The following is a 14,072-nucleotide window of genomic DNA, read 5'->3' on the forward strand; positions in this document are numbered from 1 at the left end:
TTTATGTTAATGTGAACCTGCCAGTAGCTGCTGTGGCAGTACATATCGAGAGGTTAGCATCAGATATTGAGACGTTCATAGAAAATAATTCTAGTAAATCTCTTGCCATTAGAGCTACAACATTCTCTTTATTCTGATGTGGCATATTACTACCATGTGTTTTGCTGCAAATATTCAAATAATACCCCCCTGCGGGTTCGGGGGTACGAATAGGCCCGCGGTATTCCTGCCTGTCGTAAGAGGCGACTAAAAGGAGTCTTCAAAGTTTCGGCCTTATGTGATGGTCCCCACTTGGGTTTGACATGCCATTTTCAAAATTTCCGTTGTTAGTGCGCGCCATTTGGGGAAGGACGCCTTACGTGGTGTTTTTCTATTGGTCCATCGTGCACCTCCATATTGCATGCTATCTATTGTCATGTGGAGGGATTTACACCCCATGTCTTCTGGGTTGCCTCCTCGTCTTGTGCGCAATCCCCTTCTTAGCGCCCACGGCAACTGTGGACCCTTTCAACACCTAATATCCAGCACGGTAGCCAGTCCGTTGTGGTGGGGTCGTCATGTACCCTCTTGGTGGTAGCCCCCTGACCACGCAGGGATCGCACTACAGATGCCAGAGCTGTTTCCTCCCCATGCATGCCAAGGAGTATGTGCCCATCTTGTCTGGGGCACGGGGACTCCGGGCAATGGGATATCGGCCAGGTACCCGTTGCTTTGGCTGGGTGGCGCCCTTGGGGAGAGCCCTCGTTCGGAGTAGGTGGCATCTGGGCGGATGTGGCGCAATGAAGCGCAATAAATCTCACCAAGCTGGTGGTCGCACTGCCACTAGCGTCTCTAAGCGAGGCAAAATTGAATTCGATGCTGCACAATATGATCCTCAGTCGTTCCCCTCGTTGGCTGCACCATGGGAGGGACGCAGATCTAGTGCCAAGCAGGAGCCTTATGTACCACAATACCTTGTCTGCAGCAGGACTGATGGTGACTCCTTTCTTTCGACAAAGCCTATGTTTTTTGTGGAACACCTGGAGGATAAGTTTGGGGAAGTGGCGGGTTTGTCTAAAATGAGGAATGGGTCCATCCTCCTCAAGACGTCCTCCCCAGCCCAGTCACGGGCGTTGCTCTTGTGTGATAAGCTGGGAGACGTCCCTGTTACCGTCACTCCCCACAGTAGCTTAAATATGGTCCAGGGGATTATTTACCATCGCGACCTCTTGTTACTGTCCGATGACGAGCTGAGAGCTGACTTGGAACGACATGGTGTGCATTTTGTCCGTCGTGTGCACAGAGGACCCAAGACCAACAGGGTGGCCACCGGTGCCTTTATCTTGGCCTTCGAGGGTGCTGTATTGCCTGAGAAGGTCAAGCCATACGTCCCTCCCCCGATGTGGTGCTTTCAGTGCTGGAAGTTTGGGCATATGTCCTCCCGTTGCCCATCCAGTGCCACATGTCGAGATTGCGGACGCCCCTCTCATCCCGATTCTCCATGTGCACCTCCGCCTGTCTGTGTCAACTGTGGGGAACACCACTCTCCATGCTCGCCGGACTGCCCCGTTCTTCATAAGGAGCGGAAGATTATGGAATTTAAGACCCTGGACCGGCTTACTTATCGCGAGGCAAAACTGAAATTTGAAAGGTTGCATCCTGTCCCTCTTCAAACTTCTTATGCTGCAGCTACATTATCGTCGCCCTCGCGGGCGGCAGTTGTCGCCTCCTCTGTGCCGCCTTCAGTTGGCCCTCGGGGCCGTCCACCTCTGTCTGCCCCCCTTGTGTCTGGGGGCAAGCCTTCCTCTGTTGCCCCCTTAGCAGTTGGGGGCAAACCCCCTTCTGTCACTCCCCCCGCACATGCTTCAGGAGTGACATCTGCTCCAAAACCAGGGGGCTCGATCCCTCCCCCTCCCCCTTCTCTGCCGGCGTCGTCTCCGCCGGCGTCGTCTCCGCCGGCGTCGTCTCCGCCGGCTCCTCTCTCGCGGAAGGGGTCCCTCCCTTCTTCCGTTTCTTCTGCTACCCCGCCGGATGTCAGCCAGTGGCTGAAGGTTCATCCACCTGCTGGTCGTAGGGCTTCTGCGTCGTCGTCAGCCTCCAACGCTCCTTCAGAGAAACTCTCCCAGCCCTCTAAGCCAAAGGACAGATGCGAGAAGAAGGACCGGAACGTGTCCAAGAAGAAGGACGCTCCGGCAGTTTCAGTACCGCCTGCTGTCAATAGCTCTGGCTCTGGGGATGCGGTGGAGATCCTCGCCTCTGCCGCGGATCTCGCCCTCACGGAACCCTCGGAGACCTCTCCTATGGACACAACGGCCGCCACCGAGCGAGAGTCAGCTGACTCTGCGGCGCCGTCTGCCTCTTAGTGGACTTAACGCCCTCCCAGTCCCTTCCTGCTTCGATTCTCCAGTGGAATTGCGGCGGTTTTTTCCGCCACCTGCCTGAGCTCCGGATGCTTTTGAGTGTTTCCCCTGTTCTGTGCATTGCTCTTCAGGAAACTTGGTTTCCAGCAATGCGGACCCCTGCCCTTCGCGGTTATCGGGGATACTATAAGAACCGCGCTGACTGTCAACGAGCTTCAGGTGGAGTTTGCCTCTTTGTTCACCACTCTGTCTGTAGCTCACCAGTACCCCTTCTGTCGCCTTTAGAGGCAGTCGCTGTCAGGATTGAGCTCTCGCCGGCTATTACTATTTGCTCTGTTTACGTTCCTCCGTATGGGCAACTCCCCCGACATGTCTTGGCTGCGCTGCTGGCTCAACTCCCGCCGCCATTGCTGCTTCTGGGCGATTTCAATGCCCACAACCCTCTATGGGGTGGGACTGTCTCCGATGACCGCGGTCGCGCTGTGGAGCATGTGTTGGCTCAGCTCGACCTTAGCCTCTTGAACACCGGTGCTCCCACGCATTTCAGTGTGGCCCATGGCTCGTTCTCAGCCATCGATCTCTCTCTTTGCAGCCCCGGACTTGTCCCATCCCTTCACTGGAGAGTGCATCCTGATCTGTGTGGTAGTGACCATTTTCCCATCTATTTGTCACTGCCCGAGTGTCATTCTTCTGGGCGCCTGCCCCGCTGGGCTCTCAACAGGGCTGACTGGCCGGCTTTTACTTCCGCTGCCACCATTGCTTCTCTCCCACAGGGTGACATTGACGAGGTGGTCCGTGTCTTGACCTCGTCAATTATTTCTGCGGCCGAGACTGCCATCCCTCGCTCTTCTGGACTCCCTCGGAGGAAGTCTGTCCCCTAGTGGTCGCGGGAGATTGCTGAGGCTATTCGCGACCGTAGGCGGGCTCTCCAGCGTCATAAGCGGCACCCGTCTCTGGAGACCCTCATCGCCTTTAAGAAGCTCCGTGCCTTGGCCCGTCGTCTTATTGCACGGCGTAAGCAGGAATGCTGGGAGAGGTACATTTCATCCTTGGGCTCCCGTGTCTCCCCGTCGCTCGTGTGGTCCCGCATCTGGCGGATTTATGGATACCAGACCCCTATGGGTGTCCCTGGAATCTCCCTGGACGGCGCTGTCTGCACGGACGCCGCCACCATTGCTGACCACCTTGCCACGCACTTTGCTACGAGCTCTGCGACTGCAACTTACCCTCCTGCCTTTCGCTCTCTAAAGGAGCGCGCCGAGCGGACGCCGTTATCGTTCCACACACGTCGTTCTGAAAAATACAATGCTCCTTTCAGCGAGAGGGAATTCCTCGCTGCCCTCGCCAATTGCCCTGATACAGCGCCAGGACCGGACTGCATCCACGCGCAGATGCTGAAGCATCTCTCCAGGGAGTGCCAGAGACACATCCTCACCATCTTTAACCGCATTTGGAGCGAGGGCGTGTTCCCGTCGCAATGGCGAGAGGGTGTTATCGTTCCCATCTTGAAGCCCGGTGCGGACCCTCTGGCGGTGGACAGCTATCGTCCCATTACACTAACCAAAGTTTTGTGCAAATTGTTCGAACGTATGGTGGGGCGGCGTTTGTGTTGGGTCCTTGAGTCGCGCGGTCTCCTCGCTCCATCCCAGGGTGGCTTCTGTCAGGGCCGGTCTGCTGCGGACAATTTGGTGCGGCTGGAATCTGCTATCCGTACGGCCTTTTCCCGCCGTCAGCATCTCGTTGCTGTATTTTTTGATCTGCGGAAGGCATATGACACAACATGGAGGCATCACATCCTTGCTACGTTGCGCGAGTGGGGTCTTCGTGGTCAGCTCCCAGCTTTTCTTCAACACTTTTTATTGCGCCGCTCTTTCCGGGTGCAAGTCGGTGCCGCCTCTAGTTCATCTTATATACAGGAAAATGGGGTCCCGCAGGGCTCGGTGTTGAGCGTTTCCTTATTTTTAGTGGCCATTAATGGTCTGGCTGCAGCTGTGGGGTCGTCGGTGTCTCCTTCTTTGTATGCCGACGACTTCTGCATCTCATTTAGCTCAACGAATACGGGAGTCGCCGAACGCAGCCTGCAAGCAGCCGTTCGCAAGGCGGCATCATGGGCTCTGACTCATGGATTTCAGTTCTCTGCGGCCAAGACTCGAGTTATGCACTTCTGCAGGCGTCGGACGGTCCACCCTCATCCGGAACTTTACCTCGACGGTCACCTACTTGAAGTGGTGGACACTAGCCGCTTCTTAGGACTCGTCTTTGATGCCCGGCTCACATGGGTTCCTCATATTACTCAGCTGAAGCAAAAGTGCTGGCAGCACCTCAACGCCCTCCGCTGCCTGAGCCATGCGTCTTGGGGTGCAGATCGCAGCACGCTGTTGCGATTGTACAGAGCCCTTGTGCAGTCCAGGCTTGATTATGGGAGCCTGGCCTATGGGTCTGCATCGCCCTCAGTGTTGACGTTGTTGGACCCCATACACCACTGTGGGGTTCGGCTTGCCACTGGTGCTTTCCGTACGAGCCCCGTGGATAGTCTGCTGCTGGAGGCCGGGGTTCCCCCGCTGCGGATTTGCCGCCACCGACTGCTCGCCGACTATGCTGTCCACGTGCATTGCTCACCGGGCCATCCCAATCATCGCCTGCTTTTCCCTGCCAGGGTCCTCCCTCTGCCCGACCGGCGACCTAGGTCTGGGCTTTCCATTGCTGTCCGTGTCCAGTCCCTGCTGTCGGATCTGGGGTCGTTCCCTCTTCTGCCGCCCTTCCGGGCCTGTGCACCCACGCCTCCCTGGTGTATGACCCGTCCGTCCGTCCGCCTGGACTTGGCACGGGAACCCAAGGACTCGGTTCCGCATGTGGCCCTCCGTCACCGTTTTCTTGCGCTCGTCGCCTCATTTTCAGGCTGTGAGCCTGTCTACACTGATGGTTCCCTGGTGGATGGTCGTCCTGCCTACGCTTTTGCTCACGCTGCCCATGTTGAACAGTGCTCCTTGCCGGCTGGCTGCAGTATTTTTACTGCAGAGCTGGTGGCCATATTGCGCGCTCTTGAGCATATGCGTTCCTGCTCAGGTACGTCCATCGTCATCTGCAGTGACTCCCTGAGCAGCCTCCAGGCTATCGACCGCTGCTATACCTCTTCTCCTCTGGTATCCTTTATTCAGGAGTCTGTTTTTGCCATTACCCGCTCTGGTCGTTCGGTGGTCTTTGTTTGGACGCCAGGTCACGTTGGCATCCCGGGGAATGAACGTGTCGACAGGCTGGCCAAAGGGGCGGTCGACGCCCCCACTTTGGCGATCGGCCTCCCGGCTCGTGATTTGCAGCTGGCGTTGCGCCGTAAGGTGCTTCAGATGTGGCGTGACGAGTGGCGTAGCCTGACTTCTCCGAATAAACTGCGGGCTGTCAAGCAAGGAGACGACCGATGTGTGGCAGTCCTCCCTGCGGGCTTCTCGCAGGGACTCTGTCATCCTGTGTCGGCTCCGCATCGGCCATACCTACCTGACGCACGGACATCTTTTGCGTCAGGAGGATCCCCCCCTGTGTCAGTGTGGGTCCCGGTTGACGGTCGCCCACATTTTGTTGGAGTGTCCCCGCCTGCGCATCCTCCGGCAGACTTTTAATCTCCCGGGCACGTTGCCTTTGGTTTTATGCGACGATGCCTCCACGGCTGACGACATTTTAAATTTTATCCGTGGTAGTCCTTTTTATGGTTCCATTTAGGGGGGACCTGTCCCTTTCCCTTTCTGTGTATCTTGTCCTCGAGTGTCTCATTGGTTGCAGATTTTAATGTGTGTATTCGGATGGTTGACTCTTTCCCAATTTTTGTTCCCATGGTCAGTCAACCAGTCTCCGACCCTCTTATTTTCTTCCGTTTCTTTCTGTCCAGTGTTCGTCTGTACTCTTCTTGTCTCTAGTGTTCGCTGACACATTGGTGTTCTTTCAGTGACTGGGGGGAGGGGCGTCTCCTCCCCCCTTGGGGTTTTACCTGTTCCGTAAATTTTGTTTCGCCGGTTTTTTGGAATGGGGGACTGATGACCTTAGCTGTTTAGTCCCCCTTAAACATCCCAACAACAACAACAATTCAAATAATACTTCCCTTGGAATGAAAAGTAAGCATTCAGATTAATAACATGTATAATTGTTTCTCGTTATAGTGCAGAAACACTATCTTACTGTCGCTGTACTATTAATTCTTTAAGATACATGGTGGTGGTGGTGGTGGTGGTGGTGGTGGTAGTAGTAGTAGTAGTAGTAGTAGTAGTAGTAGTAGTAGTAGTAGTGTATCTCTCTCTCTCTCTTTTCAGTTACAAAATTGTTTCTAATGCAGTATTAAGCAGATTGGAAGCATATAGGGGAGTATTTATTGAACAGGAGGCACAGAAAAGCAAATCACGTATAGAACAAATTTAGAAACCTCAAGTCAGTAATCCAACGCTAGACAGTGCCAAAAAGAAATATGTCATCATTTTTAGTGACTTTATAAAAGCTTATGATTCTGTCGATAGATTATCCTTGCTCTCCACTCTTCAGGAATTCAGTGTTGATAGCAAAATTGATAAAGTTACTCAGTTGCTCAAAAACACTAGATCAGAACAATTCAAAGCAGGGACAGGAGTCTGGCAGGTAGATAGGCTATCACCTGTGCTTTTTAACTGTGACTCAAAGAAGAACCATCCTGATAGGGGAAAAGTCCCAAGAAACAAGAATAAATCACCAAGTTAAACTAGGACCAAAAAATCAAGTTGAAATTGTCTTGCTTTTGCACATGTCTACATCTAAATGTATATTCTGCAAACCACTGAATTGTATGGCAGACAATTCTTCCTATTGTACTTGTTATGAGGATTTCTTCCCATTCAATTCACGCATGAAGTGCAGAATATTGACTATGTAAATGACTATGTGTAGTTTAATTAATCTAATCTGATCCTCACAATCTTTATCTGAGTTGTACGAGGGGGCTTGCAGTATATTCATAAAGTAATCATTTAAATCCCGTTCTTCAGACTTTGCAAGTAGGCTTTTGTAAGGTAGTTTTTGTCTATTTAGAGTCAGCCATTTCAGTTTCTTCAGCACTTCTGCGACATTCTCCTATGGATCAAACAAACCTACAATCGAAGTACTGCCCTTTTCTGTATATGTTCAATATTCTAGGTTAATCCTATTTGGTACATGTCCACACAACTGGGCAATATTCTAGAATGGATCACATGGGTGATTTACAAGTAATCTCCTTTGTAGACTGACTACACTTCTCCAGTATTCTACCAATAAACTGAAGTCTGCTACCTGCTTTATCCACAACTGAACCTATACGATCAGTGCATTTTGAATCCCTACAAAATGTTGGAACCAGATATTTATATGAGTTGGCAAATTCTAGCTGTGACTCATTGTAATAGTCATAGGGTACCACGGTTTCTTGTTCTGTGATTTACATTTCTGAACATTAAAGACATGTTGCCAGTCTTTGCACCACTCTGAAATCTTATTGTGATCTGATTCAATATTTATGCAGCTTCTTTCTGACAATTATTCAGTATAGATAACTGTGTCATCTGCAAAATGTTTGGAGATGATGCAGTTATCTATGTTATGGTATTATTAATGTTATGTTAGTATTAATATTGTCCGCATGGTCATTATTATTTTTATTATTCACATATGGGCCCAGTAGGACCATGCGAGGTTCAGTCAGTCAGTCAATGTCACTTTTGATGCTTGGCCTTACTTCGTGTCCCAAGTTTGTACCACCCTTTCAGAATGAAGTCTCTTTCATCAGACCACAGTGTTCCAGTCCATTTTCTAATTTGTCTCTGACCAACTTTCCAGTCAAATATATTTTGTCTGAATGTTTTACTATCTGTAACATCTGCCAAGTTATACTGTCTACTTTAAGATCTTCCTTAATCGTAGCAATCCATTTAATTGGCTCAGTTTTTGCCTTACTTCTGTTTTTGTGGTATTCTGCTATTTGTTTTGTCACCTGAGGGTGTGCCCATAAAATTGAAGTCTTTATTTTCTTATGTTCCCTATGTGTGTCTGTGTTTTCTTCTTTTTCCTTATTATTTCTCAGCTTATAAGTTTCTCAATCAAACCACATGATGATTAATATACAGTATGAACTACAGGTGTCCCAAAACACTTCCCTGGGACACCAAAGTTACATCTGCATTTGTCATTGACTCTCCATCCGAGATAACCTGCTGCATCCTCCCTATCAAAGAAATCCTCAGTCCAGCAACAAATTTCATTTGATACTCCATGTGATTGTACTTTTGATAATAAACATAGGTGTGGTACTGAATAAAATGTGTCTTGGAAACCAAGAAATACTGCATCTACCCGACTGCTTTGATCCAGAACTTTCATTGACATGTGAGAAAAGTGAGAGTTGTGTTTCGCATGATTGACGTCCTTGGAATCCATGCTGGTTGGCATGGAGGTGGTCATCCTGTTAGAAACATCTCATTAGTTTTAAACACAGAATATATTCTCAGAATCTACAACAAATCAATGCCAAGGATATTGGGTAGAATTTCGTGGATCACTTTTACTAACCTTCTTGTAAACAGGTGTATGTAACCTGTGCTTTCTTCCAACTACTGGGCATGGTTTGTTAAAGATATCTGCAATCGATTATAGTTAAAGAAGGGCTACCTCAGTTGCAAATTGGGTATAGAATGTGACAGGGATTCCATCGGACCCTGGAGCTTTATTCAGTTTTAACAATTTCTGCTGTTCCTCAACACCACTGACACTAACCCTTATTTCACTCATTTTTTCATATGTATGAAGATTAAATGGGGGCATTTCTCCTGGATTTTCCTTTCTAAAGGAACATTTGAAACTGGAGTTAAGCATTTTGGCTTTTGCTTTGCTACCCCAATTTCAGTTCCAGTCTCATTTGCAGGTGACTGTCTTTACATACAACCAAGATTTCTTTTGGTTTTGTGAAAGATTGTTCGAGAATATTCTACTACAGTAGTCATTAAAGGCTTCTGCATTGCTCTCTTGAAACCCAGACATGTTTCATACAGCACCTCTCTATCTAAAGTACTATGCTTTGTTTTACATGTGTTATGCAAGTGTCTCTGTTTCTTTAGAGTGACTGTACAGTATGGAGGGCCAGTCCCATTATGAACTTTTCTGCTGGGCACACAGCTGTCCAGTGCATGGCAAACTATTCTTTTAAACTTACTTGTTTTAGTTTTCCTCTGTAGTTTGGTTATCAGTGTTGCTACAACGGCATCATAGTCACTACACTAAGGCCGAAACACGATGATCCATGACTCTGTCTACTGGGCCTGGAAACTGCCCTAGTCACAAAAATGGGAAGCAACCATGTTGCCAAATAGTTTTCTGCTGGACAGTATAGCTAACGGTCACGATGGCTAGCGGAGCAGGTCCTACATTCTCAAGCGAGAGAATTTGTCGTTTGTGTACGGAATTACTTTGAAAACGACAGGCATAATGAAGGACCTATTCTATCTGTGTCAAATGTAGTGCAATGAACAGCTGATGCACTTGGCATTGGAACTGCTGCAGTGAAACACGTGACTAAGGAAAAACAAATAGGCCTTGATAGTGGTGAGAAAGACTTTAAGCTTAGCACGTTGGGTAAACACAGAAAGGGTACAAACCAAGTGACAGCTATTGACAATTTTAATTAGTGTGCTATTTACAATTATCACTGTAAAGGTGAATTTCCTGATAGGAAAAAATTTACTGCTTCTCTTCTTGAAGCAGGGCTGTTTTCCGGTGATAAGATGTCGCTTTCTTCAATTCTGTACTCTTCCGGCTTCAGGTACAAAACATACAACAATCATAAATTTGTAATGGAGAGGACTGATACAGTAATTCTGCACTGCAATTTTCTCAGAGAAATGTGGACTATTGACTTTGCAAAGTCATATTTACAGATGAGGCTACGATTAATCCAAACTACAGTGTTCCACACATTTGGACTGACGTCACAAGTTCTTCAGTTCTAAGACAACCAACCGAGAAAGGTTGCAGATTAACTGTTTGCCACACTATAACAAGTGCAGGATTCATAAACGGTGCTTTGTGGGCTTTCAGTTCGAAGAAGTACGGAGATTTCCATGAAGAAATGAATGCTGCTAGTTACAGCTTTTGGTTTCAGGATAAACTTATTCTGAATATTCCTCCCGAGTCTATTACAATGATAGATAGTGCCCCTTATCATTCTGCTAAGGTGAACAAAGCACCGACTATGTCAAATGGAAAAGACGATTTGTTAAGTTATTTGCAGCAACATAATGGTCCTTGCAGTGCTGAAATGAAAAGGCAGAGCTGCTTCAACTTGTTAAGCTTAACAAGTCACAAACTTTTGTATACATGGTTGACATCGCTAGAGCTGCTGATCACAAAGTTATTCGTTTGTCACCATACCATTGCACATACAATGTGGTTGAGCTTATTTGGGCTCAAGTGAAAGGAAATAACACGCATCTACCTTTTTCACAAAGCAAGGTGTTAAAATTGCTTCACTAAGCTTTAAATGAAGTTACACCAGATATGTGGTGATCTGTGGTTCTACACACGAAAAGTCATTGAAGACTCTTGGGAGAGGGAAGGAATTATAGAGACCCATGAGGAAAACATCATCATTAATCTTGGTGAAGCAGATGATTATAAGAGTACCAGCAGCAGCTCTGACGATAAGATTTCTGTTGATCGTGAAATTACCAGTGTCTGCTCTGACTAAATGTGTCTTGGCATGTCTCCTCTATTGGATTAACGTACTATGTGGTGAGTTCACAGTTCAGTTATTCTTATTTATCATTCTCATGCAGAAACGTGAACTGCCTTCTTAAGTAAAATAAGAATGTCAGAAAACTTATTTCGGCATATATCACGAGTATTTGTTGCATTTCTTTTAGGGTAACAATTTAATAAATGATACAACTTTGTAATATTCTTTAATGCTTAACCACCGCAGTTTGGAAATGAGCATCTATAAAATACACTCCTGGAAATTGAAATAAGAACACCGTGAATTCATTGTCCCAGGAAGGGGAAACTTTATTGACACATTCCTGGGGTCAGATACATCACATGATCACACTGACAGAACCACAGGCACATAGACACAGGCAACAGAGCATGCACAATGTCGGCACTAGTACAGTGTATATCCACCTTTCGCAGCAATGCAGGCTGCTATTCTCCCGTGGAGACGATCGTAGAGATGATGGATGTAGTCCTGTGGAACGGCTTGCCATGCCATTTCCACCTGGCGCCTCAGTTGGACCAGCGTTCGTGCTGGACGTGCAGACCGCGTGAGACGACGCTTCATCCAGTCCCAAACATGCTCAATGGGGGACAGATCCGGAGATCTTGCTGGCCAGGGTAGTTGACTTACACCTTCTAGAGCACGTTGGGTGGCACGGGATACATGCGGGCGTGCTTTGTCTTGTTGGAACAGCAAGTTCCCTTGCCGGTCTAGGAATGGTAGAACGATGGGTTCGATGACGGTTTGGATGTACCGTGCACTATTCAGTGTCCCCTCGACGATCACCAGAGGTGTACGGCCAGTGTAGGAGATCGCTCCCCACACCATGATGCCGGGTGTTGGCCCTGTGTGCCTCGGTCGTATGCAGTTCTGATTGTGGCGCTCACCTGCACGGCGCCAAACACGCATACGACCATCATTGGCACCAAGGCAGAAGCGACTCTCATCGCTGAAGACGACACGTCTCCATTCGTCCCTCCATTCACGCCTGTCGCGACACCACTGGAGCCGTGCTGCACGATGTTGGGGCGTGAGCGGAAGACGGCCTAACGGTGTGCGGGACCGTAGCCCAGCTTCATGGAGACGGTTGCGAATGGTCCTCGCTGACACCCCAGGAGCAACAGTGTCCCTAATTTGCTGGGAAGTGGCGGTGCGGTCCCCTACGGCACTGCGTAGGATCCTACGATCTTGGCGTGCATCCGTGCGTCGCTGCGGTCCGGTCCCAGGTCGACGGGCACGTGCACCTTCCGCCGATCACTGGCGACAACATCGATGTACTGAAATTGTTTATAAAGTTTATTTCGCCTATCAGAAATGCAGCATTTTAACAACTTAGGTCGAACTGCTGAACAGAACCGTGAAATGACACAACTATCAGTAATTAAAGGTGGAAATTTTAAGAATAAATAATAACTCAGGAATCTGGAGTTCTATCATGGGAGTGTCTCACTTTATAGATAAATATCAGTCAGTAATAATGCTTCTTGCACAAACGTGAAACACACAAAATAAATTCGAAAAGTGTATATCTTGTTTTGTGATCTGTCCTGCCGTGTGTGTCTGTGGAATCAAATTCCATGGCATTAAAATAAAATGAAGTAAATTATTGAGTATGAACTTGGTGATTGCTGTTTGGTTCAGGTGCACAAGCACAGCTACTCGGGCGCATGTTTCAACAAAGCTGCGTACTGGGACCATATCAACTGTTGTCACTATTGTGTGGTGGAACTGGCAAGAGCGCACAGCACAGCCGAATGCGCGCATGCGTAGAGCAGCATTCGCATTTGACATACTCCAATGGTCTGCTGCTGCAGCCGGCCCTCAAGGCAGATTGGTGCGAGCACCAGGAATCATCGTATTTGAGCTCGATTTTAATACCAATAACCATGAGGAGATGCTCAAAGAGGTCAGGTGTATTTGTTGCAATTAGATCTAGTATATTTCCATCATGAGTAGGGTTCCAAACTACCTGTTGAAGGTAGTTTTCAGAGAAGGTGTTTAGTAATCTTTCACAGGATGTCTTCTCGCACCCACCACTTACAAAACTGTAATTTTCTCTATTGATTGTTGGATGATTAAAGTTTCCACCGATGATTGCAGTATGATTGGGGACTTAACGCATACAAGCTAAGTCAGCTTTTCTCTTCGGTTTTTGGTTACATCAGGAAATGAGTATGTTGGGCAAAAGGAGGATCCAATTACCATTTTATGCCCATCCCTGATACTGAGTATTGCCCAAAAATTTTCACATCGAGTTTTAATTTCAGTCTCCGCGTACTTGAGTTTCTTGTCTACAGTGACATATACACTACCTCCATTTTCTCCATGTCCTAATGATATATGCCAGAGACACAAGTTCACCCAATATTCAGATAAATCTTCTCAGAAAAATGCTTAAAAAACAGACCCAAAAATATTTACATCCAAAATGAAGTATGGTTTATGACCAACATCTTCAACACTCCAAAATCATTAGGAACAAGACTTTGGAAGGATCAACAAAACTAGTAGTAGTAGTAGTAGTAGTAGTAGTAGTAGTAGTAGTAGTAGTTGTACAGATCTGAAAGAATAACTGAAATACAGAATATCCCCAAGACAACTAAACATATATAGTGAAATATTACACTAGGAAATAGTATGACCATAGTAAAAGAACAGAGAAAATAAAATACCTAACCATAGTGTGTAAACAAATAATATAGTCGTGAGTTTGCAGTGTGGAGTAGAGCAATTAGCAGAAGAAAGGCACCAGAGTAGATTATGCAAGGACTAACTACATACACAGATATTACCATTGCACTGAGACGGGTACCTTGAGACAGCATTTCTGGACATGCATGAAGCCTGGATTTGTCAATGTTGTGATACTGTCCCCTCTTAATTATATCCAAGCTTGATACACAGTGTTCAGTTCACTGTGAACAACACAAAATCCAAAGAAGATCCCAGAAGAGAGGACAAAACATTGCTTGTGTAGAAGA

The 14,072-nt window shown here is 47.6% G+C and overlaps 1 protein-coding gene across 3 annotated transcripts in view; it reads left to right on the forward strand.

Annotated features, from left to right (window-relative positions):
* The window catches only part of LOC126334658 (zinc finger protein ZFP2-like), a 75,833-nt gene that overhangs the window by 38,649 nt on the left and 23,112 nt on the right, over window positions 1–14,072 (forward strand). The gene's annotated exons all lie outside the window — the stretch shown is intronic.

This window comes from Schistocerca gregaria, chromosome 2, assembly GCF_023897955.1.
Source record: "Schistocerca gregaria isolate iqSchGreg1 chromosome 2, iqSchGreg1.2, whole genome shotgun sequence".
NCBI classification, from domain to species: Eukaryota; Metazoa; Arthropoda; class Insecta; order Orthoptera; family Acrididae; genus Schistocerca; species Schistocerca gregaria.